Source organism: Notolepis coatsorum, assembly GCF_963971535.1.
Source record: "Notolepis coatsorum genome assembly, chromosome: 2".
Classification (NCBI taxonomy): Eukaryota; Metazoa; Chordata; class Actinopteri; order Aulopiformes; family Paralepididae; genus Notolepis; species Notolepis coatsorum.
Genome location: NC_140166.1, coordinates 36,683,979 through 36,696,710, shown reverse-complemented (window position 1 = coordinate 36,696,710; position 12,732 = coordinate 36,683,979). Strand labels below are relative to the sequence as shown.

Genomic DNA, 12,732 nt, shown 5'->3' with positions numbered 1-12,732 from the left:
TCCAGCCACCCAAACAACTGCCTCTTTGAACTGCTGCGGTCAGGCAAGCGATACCGGAGTCTCATGGCAAGCACAGAAAGACTCAGAAGAAGCTTCGATCCCCAGGCCATCAGGATGCTCAACAAACAATAACACTATGTAACAACCATCAAATGCACTCACAGCACACACATCCACACGCACACACACTCACTTTAAACAAACAACTCACTGCAGCACCCACTTTACACACTTTAGAACACCTAAACACACTTTATATTTATTGGTAAAGAATTTGCACTACAACCCATACCTCATTATTTACACCTTACTGTAAATTGTACCTAAATTGTACCTCATCCCATTTCTGCTTTGCACTATATAGTATATTGTATATTAGTATATTGTATAGTATATTGTATGGTAACTCAGTTACTTCTACTCTGCATTGAACATTGTACACATACTGAACACTTGTGCCTACGTACGTGACTTCTATTTTATACTTGCTATACTTATTTTATTTTATTTTATACTTATCTATTTTTGTCTAGCACAGTCTGGAGCATAACAGAAAGAAGCATTTTGTATAAAAGTATTCTGTACTTCTGTATGACAACTAATAAAGAAACTTGAAACTTGAAACTCTATTGTCTCCAAATGTATTTTGGGTAAATCGTCATCAACAGCCGTCCATCAACATCATACGTAAATGAACGTCATCATCAATCACTTGTCAACAGAGCACTGCCTAAGCATAAGTGGGAGCAGTTATAAACACAAAGGTGGAGCGACAAAACACAAAGAAAAAGATAAAAAGGAGCAAGGAAAAGCCAAATTGCCCAAGCTAGATGCATATACATAGCGGTCTAGATGCATATATAATCCTCCCCCTCCGGGAGATGAGCCTGACATTGTTGCCAGCCCGGCCAGCCGCGTTTCATCCCCAACACCCAGCCCACCAACGTTAGTGGGGGTGAGCCAGATTTACAGGTAGGCTACAATTATGGAAACACACTGTCAGCAAGAAAATGTGAGTTTGTGGTAAATGTTATTTCCTTCCGTGTCTCTCGGCTGTAGAGAGCAGAAATATCACATTAAAACGCTTATGTCCCACTCGCTGGTCATCTCGCCATGATGCTGCGTTAAGGCACAGATATTGGAGACATGATAAAAGCCCTCATCAAAATATCTAAATTACCAGTGACAAAAAGGATGAGCGTAATGAAGCAAGTGCAGTCAAGAATGCCATAAGCAAATTTCCCTTTCTATTTTTGGTCAACATGCAGATCAAGATTTTGGAAAGCATAAATGCTGCTTCACAGTTACTGCAAGCAAAAGGCGCGTCAGTCTTAGTCTAAAATGTGTCATTTTATTAGGCTATGTTGTTCTTGTGGTTTGTTAGACTTTATGTCATGTTATATCATTATCTGATATATATTTAGTTTCTATACCCTTTGTAGAAACGAAATCTTAAATATTACACCATTTCTTTTGTTTCTTTTCTTTCAATTTAATTCTTTTTTTTAAATCTTACTGACTGAGGTCAAAAAACGGTTTGTTCCTGCAGAGACAAAAGATCCACACACCTGAGTCATAGGGGCGGAGTCTGACATTAATATTACCCTTCTGCAAGTAAACATTATTATTCTAAGAAATTGTATTATTATAAATTTGAGAATTAACCTCCATGCAACGGAACATAATTATAATCGTCGCGCCAGCCGTCGTAACAGACGAAAGCCACAGCACTTTGCGAGCGTCTAGCTCTAGCGGCTCAGGGCTGCATTTTTCACCGAACATATAAATTACAGAATTAAAGCTATATTTATTGTCGTTCAAATGCCACCTCAATCGACTTTACGCACAATCGTCAGATTACCACCCTGGACTCCCGATATAATGTCAAGCTTTATTGGGTTTAAAGGGCCCGGTCATGTGGCCGCGCCCCCCCCGGCCCGGGTCTGATATGTTCCGCTACTGGTATAAATGTCAAAATGTTACTGCGTATGACCATGGAGGAGCTTGAAAAGGACTGGCAGGAGGAATGGAAGAATGAAAAGAGGAATAGAACAGAAGAATGAAAATTAATCTTAATTTTGTCGGGGCAAGAACCATCAAGAATTTGAAAGAAAAGACAAAGAACAATTTAATATTTTCCTCATAATACTGGCCTGTAATCCTGGGACTACACACTGAACGGACTTTTCTATTGAACGGTGGAGGGCAGTAACTGACGGAAACTATTTGAAAAAGGAGAAGAAGCTGAAATGGGGGGGGGGGCCGTAAACTGTTCTCAAGTGTCGTAATTGGTCATATAAATAATTTCCCGGTCCCGTGTAGAGTCTCTCTCTTCCATGTCTTCCTGCTCGGCGGTAGTGTGTACCCTGTCGGCTGTCGCGGAGATAATGTGAGTACAGTTTGAAGAAAAATTTTCATCGTTACTTACGAATACGGATTAAATGTAGTTAAATAAGCTGCAAGAGTTTACTTTATTTCATGGAGTTCTGTTGTTTCCTTGTCATTTGAGACCCTGTAGAGAAGCAGCGGTGCCACGTTGTTTTACTGTTAGCCAATAATGCTAAAGCCACGCCTGGCTACCAGATAAATGACAAACCTGTATGTAACTTAACGTTACAGCGACACTAGCAAATTAGCCATGGAGTACAACTGAGAATAACTTGACCTAACTAGCACTTAAGGAAAATGCCACCTATAACAATCGGTTCGTTAATGTTGAACACTCCAACATTACATGAGCTTACTGTCTCCATTGTCAGACGAGACCAATTTACTTAAAGCTTAGCACAAATTAATGGAAGCGGATACGGACCAGCTAGCCTAGCTGTTGGCCGAAATCACCCCTCGCGGAGTTTTAAGTTGGGCTTGTGGTCCCTATCCGCTTCCATTAATGTGTGCTTTGCTAGGCTAGCTCATTTAACCAACAGGGGGGCCCTGTGAGTAGCAGCACAGTGCTGCGTTTCTCTAATAAAGCAAAAGTCATATCAAGGCCTTCACTAGTCAACATAATGCCAGATGTTTAAACACGTTCTTTACTTGAGATTCGGGCTGTTTTGTCTATAGATCTTATTGTGCAACCATTATTAACCCCTGGTGGCTGTGCATAGAAGTAATGTGTTCATGTAATTTTAATAACTAGTAGTGATGCAAATGAAATGTCTCATTGAATGCCAAATTCAACTAATAATTGGAATGGCCTTTTCAATGGGTAAATTCCAAGTGGAATGGCTATAATACTATCGGGTTTTGCTTTCATCTCTGCACAGTCCATTGCAGAACGGTGACAATGAGGCCTGATACATTTACATGCACCTTATCATGAACACAGGCCATGTCAGATTGTAAAATTGAAGAGAATAAAACATAATTTATTGTTTCAGGACTTTAGCCACAGCAGATCATTAGATTCATGCTCTGCATATTTGATTTGACAGGTTTTTACACCAGATGGACTTCTTGATGCAACCAAGTATTTTGGGGCCAAGTCTGGTGTGGGAGGACAGAGACCAACATGCAAACTACACGTAAAGATCCCTGGGGTTGGAACCAGGATCTTATCACTGAGGCAAGTAACCACTGTGCCTCTGTTTTTATTTAAGGACATGGTGCAGTTATGTAGTGGCAAGTAGACTATAACCTTATGTAGCAAAAATTTATGTTAAGGTAAATATTTGTGTTTGAGCACCATGATTGTATACTAACTTTATAATAATTAAAAAAAAATTGCCCTGGGTGGTTCTGAAGCTGAGTTCTGAGCATCTATCTAGCCTCATTAGTGATGATTGTGGAGGCACAGCACCAGCTTGTGGCCTTGACTCAGTGGGCCACAGTGTGTGCAGTGCATAGAGCAATCCCTTCCCTTGCAACCCACTGCTGTGTACACGTCATAGTAGTGCTACTTATGAGACTGGACAATCGTTTAATATGTTTTGTTTGTATGCTTTCAAAATTCCAAAAACTTAAATTAATTCTATGGTTCTTCTTCAGATGGGGAACTGGATGCAAGTTTACAGAGCAGAGACATGAGGCCTAGCAGGTAAATTGGACCATTAAATATGAACGGATTTTTTTATGTTATGATGATTGGCAAAATATGTTCAACTGCTCTGAAACTATGAATGAAAGTTGCCTGTCTGAACAATGCAATGTGGGCTGGCTTGCATAGTGTGACCGTACCCTCAAGATGGTAATTACAACGTCTTCTGACCTGTTTCTCCAGGTGTGCGCTCTGACTTTGCCGCCGAGGTGTGATGGAGGCTCTCGTAAATGCGTGATTATCTTTGCTTAAGCAAGAGTGAGGTTGGTCAAGATTTATTAATTTGAGATTGATTGCATAATCTAGAAAGCGCCCATAGTCTACTACTGGTTGTAGGGGTGGGAAAAGACATTTCACCAGCTATTTGGCCTATTGCACCCAATTACGGGGGAAATGGGGTGATGTAGTAGAGGGATTGAATAATCCACCATATGGCCATGCGTAGTATGAGTCTCCTAAAGTGGATGTGTTTTTGCCAGGAGCGAAGGAGTCGACTAGTTTGACGAGTAAGCCTTTTATTAAATTAAGCTGCCGTTTCATTTGGGAATTCTATTACTATTATGATTTATGTATCCCCAGCCCTAAATGCAACTACGCAAAAAAGGAGCAGTCTTTTCCTAGGAATTACTGACCCGCCATTTGAGGCCTATCCCGACTGGCCTTTGACCGTAGGGCCGCGTCGTTGGAAATGCCTCAAAGAAGGAAACTGCGGTTCGCTTTACCCTCATTGTTACTACAATTAGCCTTGTGGGATATAACTGCAGGACAAATGCTGACCAGTGAACTCATGCATTTTGTTCTCTTGAAACCAGTGGTTAATGGATGTTTGGTTTTAGGTGCTGTAGATGACTAAAAGATGGCGCTGAAGATCACTTGCAGCATCTTGGTGAGTAATGGCCTGTGTTCATTATTTCTGTTTTGGCGAAGACTTAGAGGACCAGTGTTTAGGATTACCCCTTCACACACTCCTTCCGAGCGTGTAGGAGAACTGGCTGTTATAAACTCCTGTCCAGGGCCAGTGTTTGGTTAGTCCATGCTGGGCTACTGCCGAAACCTGGCTCCATGGACCCACTATGTAGATTTAAAAGCGCTCCTAAAGTAATTTAATTCTTTTTCTGTTGATTATACACCAATGAAAACACTTGTTAATATTTCAATAGATTCCCTAAATCTTGCACACTGGTCCTTTAAACACTAATTGACTGAACATTTGGACTAGTGTGGTGTGTCTTTCCCTGTTTTGACACGATCTACCATAGTGCTAAAAGGTAGAATCTGTAATGCTGTCAAAAGGTGACCTCTAGGGGGCATTACATAGTGAACTGAGTCGCGAAGCGGTCGCCCCGGGTTCGATTCCCCGACCCGGTGGTCATATGCCACATGTCTTCTCCAGTTTAACCCTAATCTCCTGTTGGTCCTGCATGGCCAAAAGGTCCTGTGTTGACCAAAAAAGCTGCAAATGCTATAAATAAAATGTAAGAGAAACTGACTTGGGTAAAAGCCCTGTTTGGTATTTCACTAACATTTGTTTGATGTGGGTAAGAGCTGTGTGGGCATAAGGCAGGGGTTACTACTGCTGACCACACCTCTGGCTCTGCCAAGAGGGGTCTGAGAATTTTAAAGTAGTTACTAAACACCAACCCACACGTCAGACCTAAGTGTAAACGAATTGCAATACTAAGTGGGGCTCTTTTGCCTAGAGGTCATTGACAACGTTACTGATTCTAACTTAAATGTTGCAGGTGAAGCTAGCTAACAACACAAAGATTATAAAGAAAGTGACTGGAAAATGTGCTGCATTGCAGATTGGGCTGGACTAGGGGCCAAATGGACCCTAATGCAGTGGAGCCATATTAAACACTTTCTCCCAGTTGGTGTCTTGTTTTTGTAAATGGAATAAAGCACTCAGTATCTGCTGCCAGCTGTTGTTCCAGCTGGTTAGTTCAAAAGTCAGTGCTAGAAAAGGTCGACATTTTGACATCGTTGGTCTCCATAACAATGCTGTGTCTGGAGTCCTGGTATATCCGTCGAAACAAACTTGATAATGTTTAGCCGAAAGGGTCACGTCGCCAAACGTTATTTTGCACATAATCTCACATGACATTGAGTCCTTGCATTTATTTACAGCTCCATGAAATTGTGCAATACCATGTCTTATATGGACTGCTGGCTGCTTCCATATAATTTAATGTGGCTGTAATTTACTCAAAACAAGGATTCACTGTTGGCCATATTCAAACTCATTTACGAACTGTCGAACTAAATTAACTTTAGTTTAGATGTGAGATTAAGTGTGAAATAAAAGTGTAACTAAAATTCTCTTGAATGCTATAACATTTTGGTTTGTCACCAGGCTTGTGTTACAGAAGATGTCTAGGAGAAGAATCCCAGGACTGGATGTGAGTACTCTTTAGTGACTCAAAACATAAAGCACTGAATGGTATCTGCAGCCAGCCGTCCACCGGGCTGGTCTGTTCATAAGTCAGTGCCAGAAAAACTCAGCATCTTGACATCGTTGGAGTCCTGATTGCTTGTATCTGGACCCTTGGTATTTCTGCTGAAACAAATGCTTGCTTTCTTGCTGGAAGCCATAGTGTAACTGAGGGGTACAATTCCCTGACTGTATTGATAAGTATGGTATTATTAAACCACTACCGCTTGTACTTTAACTTCTGGCCATCCAGTACATGATATAGATATGATGAACACTTTCCCACCTGATGAAACGAAGTCCACACAAATGTATAAATCGAATTTTATATAGCAAAGGGTATATACAACGTTCACTTAATGACATTTATGATTTGAAATGCACTTGTAAGGCAAATGAGTATTCATAGGTAAATCAACATTGAATGTCCAATCTCTGGTTACGCAGGGAGCAAGTATACAACCTGGTTCTTTAGGGAACTATAGCAATGGTACTTAAATGATTATAGCTGGATACACTAAAGGGGGGGTCCCGCTGGTTGTAAGTCAGTAGGGGGGGGGGGGGGGGGGGGGTTAGGAGAGCCACTGGCGGTATCCCATCTGGCCGATTTCTTGGGAGAATTCAGAGTGCTGAACACGGTGCCCACAGAACCTCGGTCCGCAGATGAATACAGCTGGGCCCTCTGGTGGACGGTAGCTGCCGGTCCACAACGAAGAGACGTGAGGCGACCTCACTCGGGGTAGAGCGCCGTCTCACCTGGACTCCTCTCGGGGGGGGGGGGGGGGGGTAGTTCCAACACTCAGCAGTGTTGGCCGTTATCCATGGCATAATCAAAGCACCCAAAGCACGTAGATGATCCAAGCCGTGGAAGGCTCGCCGTCGTCCGTGTAAAGTAATCCAATGTACAGGTCCACTCGTCCTGGCCCGGAGCTCCTCGGATGCAAGCACCACACGTGGTCTGCCCAGCCTGGTTAAGACTCCAGATAACGTCAGGAACGATGGGGGTACTGCTCACTTTATAGCTCTAACCGAACGATGCACCATACATAATAGACTATTATTAACTTAATAGAAATACGTCCCACTCGACGGTATAGTGCCAAACTATGACAATTCAACTATTAATCCACACGATGTCTCAATGCCTATTCTGAGGCCAAGTAGGCCTTACTGCACCACACGTGCGTCGTGGGTGAGGCTTCGCGTCTGTTACTAGGTTGGAGGGTAAAGGACTAATGGACTAAAAGAAAGTTCTACTTTACTTGCGCCATATATATATGCGCTGTGAACAAATAGTACCATTCGTATTTCGCCAGACGTATTCCTACGCGGAACCGGGCTTGTAACGACATGTTCGTCGGCACGATTGAACTTGAACCAAGGGGCTTGGCTGCTGGCGCCAGGTTCTCGTCCAATGGTAGAATGAAACTATTATGGGCTGTTAGTAGACTAAAGGGATATTCAGTGTATATTGTACAAGGAATATACAGGGGATATCAAACGATATACAAATACTATTAAATATATATCCATAAATAAATATATATATTCGGTTTAATCTGATCCTTCACAACACAGTATGTTTAGGAAAGACTTGTGCAGTGATTTTAAAGAACTTTTGTTTTCTCCTTCAGAAGCCTGTACTGAGCTGTGAATCCAGGACCATCTCCAGAGCTTCTGCTGACTGAAATGTAAATGGATTTCCACTTGATGGAGTTGTTCAATGTCACTGTCTTGGTCATATACCAAGGCGTTTGGGAGACTCTGTTCCCAAGTTTCTGTGGAATTGACCATACAATAAAACTTGGTCATATACCAAGGCTTTTGGGAGACTCTGTTCCCAAGTTGCTGTGGAATTGACCATACAATAAAACTCAGCCCAGCAGACTCGCCAGCTAGTTTGCTGGGGTAGTCTTGTCGGTTATACTCGCCATTGCGATCTAATCTGGATGTTTTCGCTGTAGGTGTTAATTGTTAAACTGGGGTCTTAGGCCATGTCTCCACGTATATGGATCTTTTGCCAAACGCACATTTTATTCCACGATTGGGCCTCTCATCCACACGTAAAGGGTGTTTTCAGAGATATACACGGAGATTTTCTTAAACTCATTTTAAAGTGAAGATTTTCCAAAATATCCGTTCAGTGGATCCGTGCAGCCACTGTAAACGCATAGTCTAGATAAACGATGACGCCACAGCTCACTACGCATGCTCAGACAGACTGTTGTTCCATCCATGGCAATACAATAGGCGCCCGTAGCCTTGAAGCGCACAGAGGCAATAAGATGGACAGCGCCTGGTGCTGAAATGACAGACAGAAATAGCATGTAGTTTCTTCCCCCTCGAATGTATATATTTTCTCTTATTGATCTCTGCCTATTAAGCAGTACTGTATATTTGTATATCATTCATTAATGTCTAGATGTAACAGCTACTGTATACTCCAGTGCCGACAGATTCGGCCATCAGATGCTGCTTGCGTGTAATAGGGATGTATCTGTTATTTAGTTATACTGGACATTTTCGTTTACATAAGTAGATTTTTCGTTTCTGTTTATTTATTAAGTTAATATAAAGTTTTTGAGGTTGTTAAACACACGCTTTTGATTTATTTAAGTGGCGAGTGGCGTTTTTTTCGTCCGCTTATTTCTCGAGAGATATCATACAATGTCATGTTGAGATCACAATATCGCGATTCCGAAACAAAATAAGGCAAGGCATTATCACAAACTGTAGCAAAGATATTTAATGTTTTGCTAAACATGTCTAGTTTTGCGCCCTGCTTCAGTTAAAAGCCAAATTGCATTCTAATTTCAGTTAATAGACTTGCGACAGAAGAGGTCTGCACCTGATGCGCTCTGATGTTGCGGATAGTTGAGGATGTTGGCATCACGCGTGAGTGGTCCCAGAATGACCTAATAATAACTTAACATTATTAGTTGAATAGTTACTGTACAGGAATCATTTGAATATGTGAGTTACGTGAATATAGCTTGCCCGTGGACACAGACATTCATACGCATTAACAGCTCGACATATTTTGTCGATGTTCTCCTGTGTCTTGGTCGTCTTGTACTGTAGAGTTACACTCAGCAGAAACTCCACCTCGTCATCTGTCCATAGAAAGGAATCATGTTTTGCCATAACTTCTTTTTTTTGAGGTTTTTCTGTCACTACAGGATTTCAATTTGTAGTTGCCGGCGCCAATGAAAATCAGCTCACTACGCATGCTCAGACTGTGGTGGGCCGTAATAATATCTTGCCCGTCGGATTGTTTGGCGAATATTACTTTACTATTTCTCTAATATATATCAGACCGACTATGTCCTAACAGAAACTACCACCACCTAAAACATCCTTATTACACCTTGTTTTATCCATATAGGCAGTAGCGCTCTGAAGTAATAATAACTTCGGTGGACAGCGCCTGCGTGCTGAAATGTCATTCAAACTCTCCTTATACTTATATATGCGACGACGGCACGTGAACAGTACAATGCAATTAATGAATGTCTTGTTGTAATTAGTATATATATAGTTTGTGATAAGGACTCGCCATATTTAGTTTCAGAATCCGTTGAATACATTGTCATTGTATCTCTCCGTCGCCCAGTGCACAGAAGTAAAGCATTAAATCGTGACATATCTAGATTGGTTGTTTACTCTGGACTGCATCTAATCCACCGCTATATCTATCTATTTATTATCTACTGTATGTATGTCAATATAGCCAATGGAAATGCTAGGAATGGTGAAGTGGGCTGGGTGGACAATTCCTATCATTTCTCTGTCGTCCTGACCGCTCGTACCACCATGGTATTTGGGGTATCGCTTATCGCCACCTGCTGGCCCCCATGCTTGTTGGAGCAATTCATATGCATTTGTGTCTGGATGGAGTTTTTATTTTAAACGGAGCCTGAGAATATCCGTTTGGCAAAAGATCTATATACGTGAGGACATGGCCTTAGTTTCCTGCTGCAAGACGTGGCCAGTCTTTCAGATTTGTGTAAATTGTCACTCACCCATTAACAACATTGACCTTTATCTGAATGCAAACTATGAACACATTTAAATGCAAAGATGGATCATTCATTGTCCTTATAAGAGATTTGATAATACCGGGTATGAATGTGGTAACTGCCTCAGTAGATTCAAGAGGTTTAATCGTCACATACATACATACATGCACACAAGATGTATAGTGACATGAAGGTGGCCATGCCCGCCTTTGTGCAAAAAATACAATATAATAAAATAAGACTGGTAAAAAAGTACTAAGATACAATGCTAAGCTTATGAATTGAAAGGTAATTGGTCCTATGTACGCTACTAATAGAAGAAAAAATTACTTTAAATTTATTGTTTTTCTAATGTCTCCATACAGCGGGCAAGTTGGCGGAGTAATACAGAGCAGCCAGTACAAGGGGTGAAGGATGATCCAGGCCTTAACGTAATGGATGGATTACATGGGCAGTTGATGAGTTCCCAAATCCTTCATGCATTTTATGATGTACTCTCCTTTATAGTGTAAATGTAATTTCCATTACTGTTAAGAACAATAAATCTGATTGGTTGTTTACAAGCTGCTGCATTTATTAGCTTAATCTTGGTTGTGTAAATCTAATTTCCATTACTGTTAAGAACAATAAATCTGATTGGTTGTTTACAAGCTGTGCTGCATTTATTAGCTTAATCTTGGTTAAACCTGAAGAATTCTCCATTTTGCAACTTTGGTCTTGGATCAGTAGTCCTTTTTCTTGCCACAATCCATGCTGTTCCTCATACCCAGTCAAAATGTCAGTTGTCTCCCAGGTAGGAAGAGTTCACATTGTCTGAATTCTTGCATGTATGAAGCACATTATCAGTGCCTCATACATTTCACTGTACATGTACTTGTACTTGGCATACACTGTGCATGACTAATAAAACAACATGAACCTTATCTATTTCAATATTGTAAATATAATCTCCCTTTGATCCCATCTCTTCCAGGATGACTGATAAAATACAGGGCATTGACTATTCACATGATTGCCATGTTGCTCATGTCATGCTCCCAACATGGGAACAGGGTAGAAAGGGACCCAAGCGTGACATGAGGGCAAAAGGGCCACTGAATATGCTTTTGGATACATTTATTTGAAAATCTGTAGAAGTTGCTAGTAATCCTACATATAAAGCACACATCATTCTTCAATATGGTTGGACAACACTAACCTCAATTTGTGGTTTGCAATGAGGTTTGAAGCTGGCTCTACTACAACATGGGGGGGGGGGGGGCATCTGTTTCTGTTGATGGCTGCTGTATCGTTCGAGTGTCTTATCACAAACTAGAATTTCTTTTGGTTTCTGGATTCAGTATTTTATTTATACTTAATTTGACCTAGTCAATTGAGGGTGACCCTCATTTTAAATTGGGGTACATGATGGCATAAATGATGAAACATTAAATTAAACGTGCAATGAACATAAGTATAGTAGCATATAAGACTAACGGTAAGTAAAGGAAAGCAATTGCAAGTTTATATACACGCACATATCACAATAAAATGTACTGCAAGGCTCTCGGAGCTCACACTAGCAGAACAGGGCTGAATGGCCACTGTGAATATGGTAAATGAGGCCTCCCTGAATGGTTTGAATATGAAAAAGATGTGAATGGTCTTTGCAGTCACCAGATCTCAACCCAGCTGAACATCTATGGGAGATTTTGAACCAACGTGTTAGACAGTGCTCTCCACCACCATAGTCAATACTAGGACCGCTACTCTTCCTAATTTATGCAAATGACATGTCGTCAGCCTGTGACTGCAACTTGTTCCTGTTTGCGGACGACTCAGCCCTGCTGGTCTCTGACAAGAACAAATTGCAGGTTGAAAAAACCCTCAGCACGGAACTAGGCAAAATCTGCATATGGCTCGCTGATAACAAACTATCATTACACATGGGCAAAACAGAGTCCATTCTCTTCGGTTCAAATAACAAACTCAGCAAGACCGACGGCTTCTCAGTTACAGTGGGTGACAATATTGTCACAAGGAAAGACGAAATTACCTACCTGGGTTCCATCCTAGAGGCAAATCTTTCCTGTGACAAAATGGCATCCAATGTAATAAAAAAAGTCAACCAACGAACTAGATTCTTGTACCGGATCTCCTTTCTGGTAAACAAGAATACCCTGAGGACTCTGGCAGGAGCACTCATTCAAGGGTACTATGACTATGCGTGCACCTCATGGTACCAAAGCACCTCAAAGGCGCTTAAA

The 12,732-nt window shown here is 41.3% G+C and overlaps 1 long non-coding RNA gene across 1 annotated transcript; it reads left to right on the top strand.

Annotated features, from left to right (window-relative positions):
• The first annotated feature begins 2,254 nt into the window (after positions 1–2,254).
• On the top strand, positions 2,255–11,136 carry LOC311222950. Its single transcript, XR_014619387.1, has 8 exons — positions 2,255–2,389; positions 3,435–3,565; positions 3,988–4,036; positions 4,220–4,299; positions 4,873–4,922; positions 6,390–6,435; positions 8,102–8,158; positions 10,852–11,136. It is a non-coding gene; the product is annotated as an uncharacterized lncRNA (long non-coding RNA).
• The last annotated feature ends 1,596 nt before the right edge of the window (positions 11,137–12,732 follow it).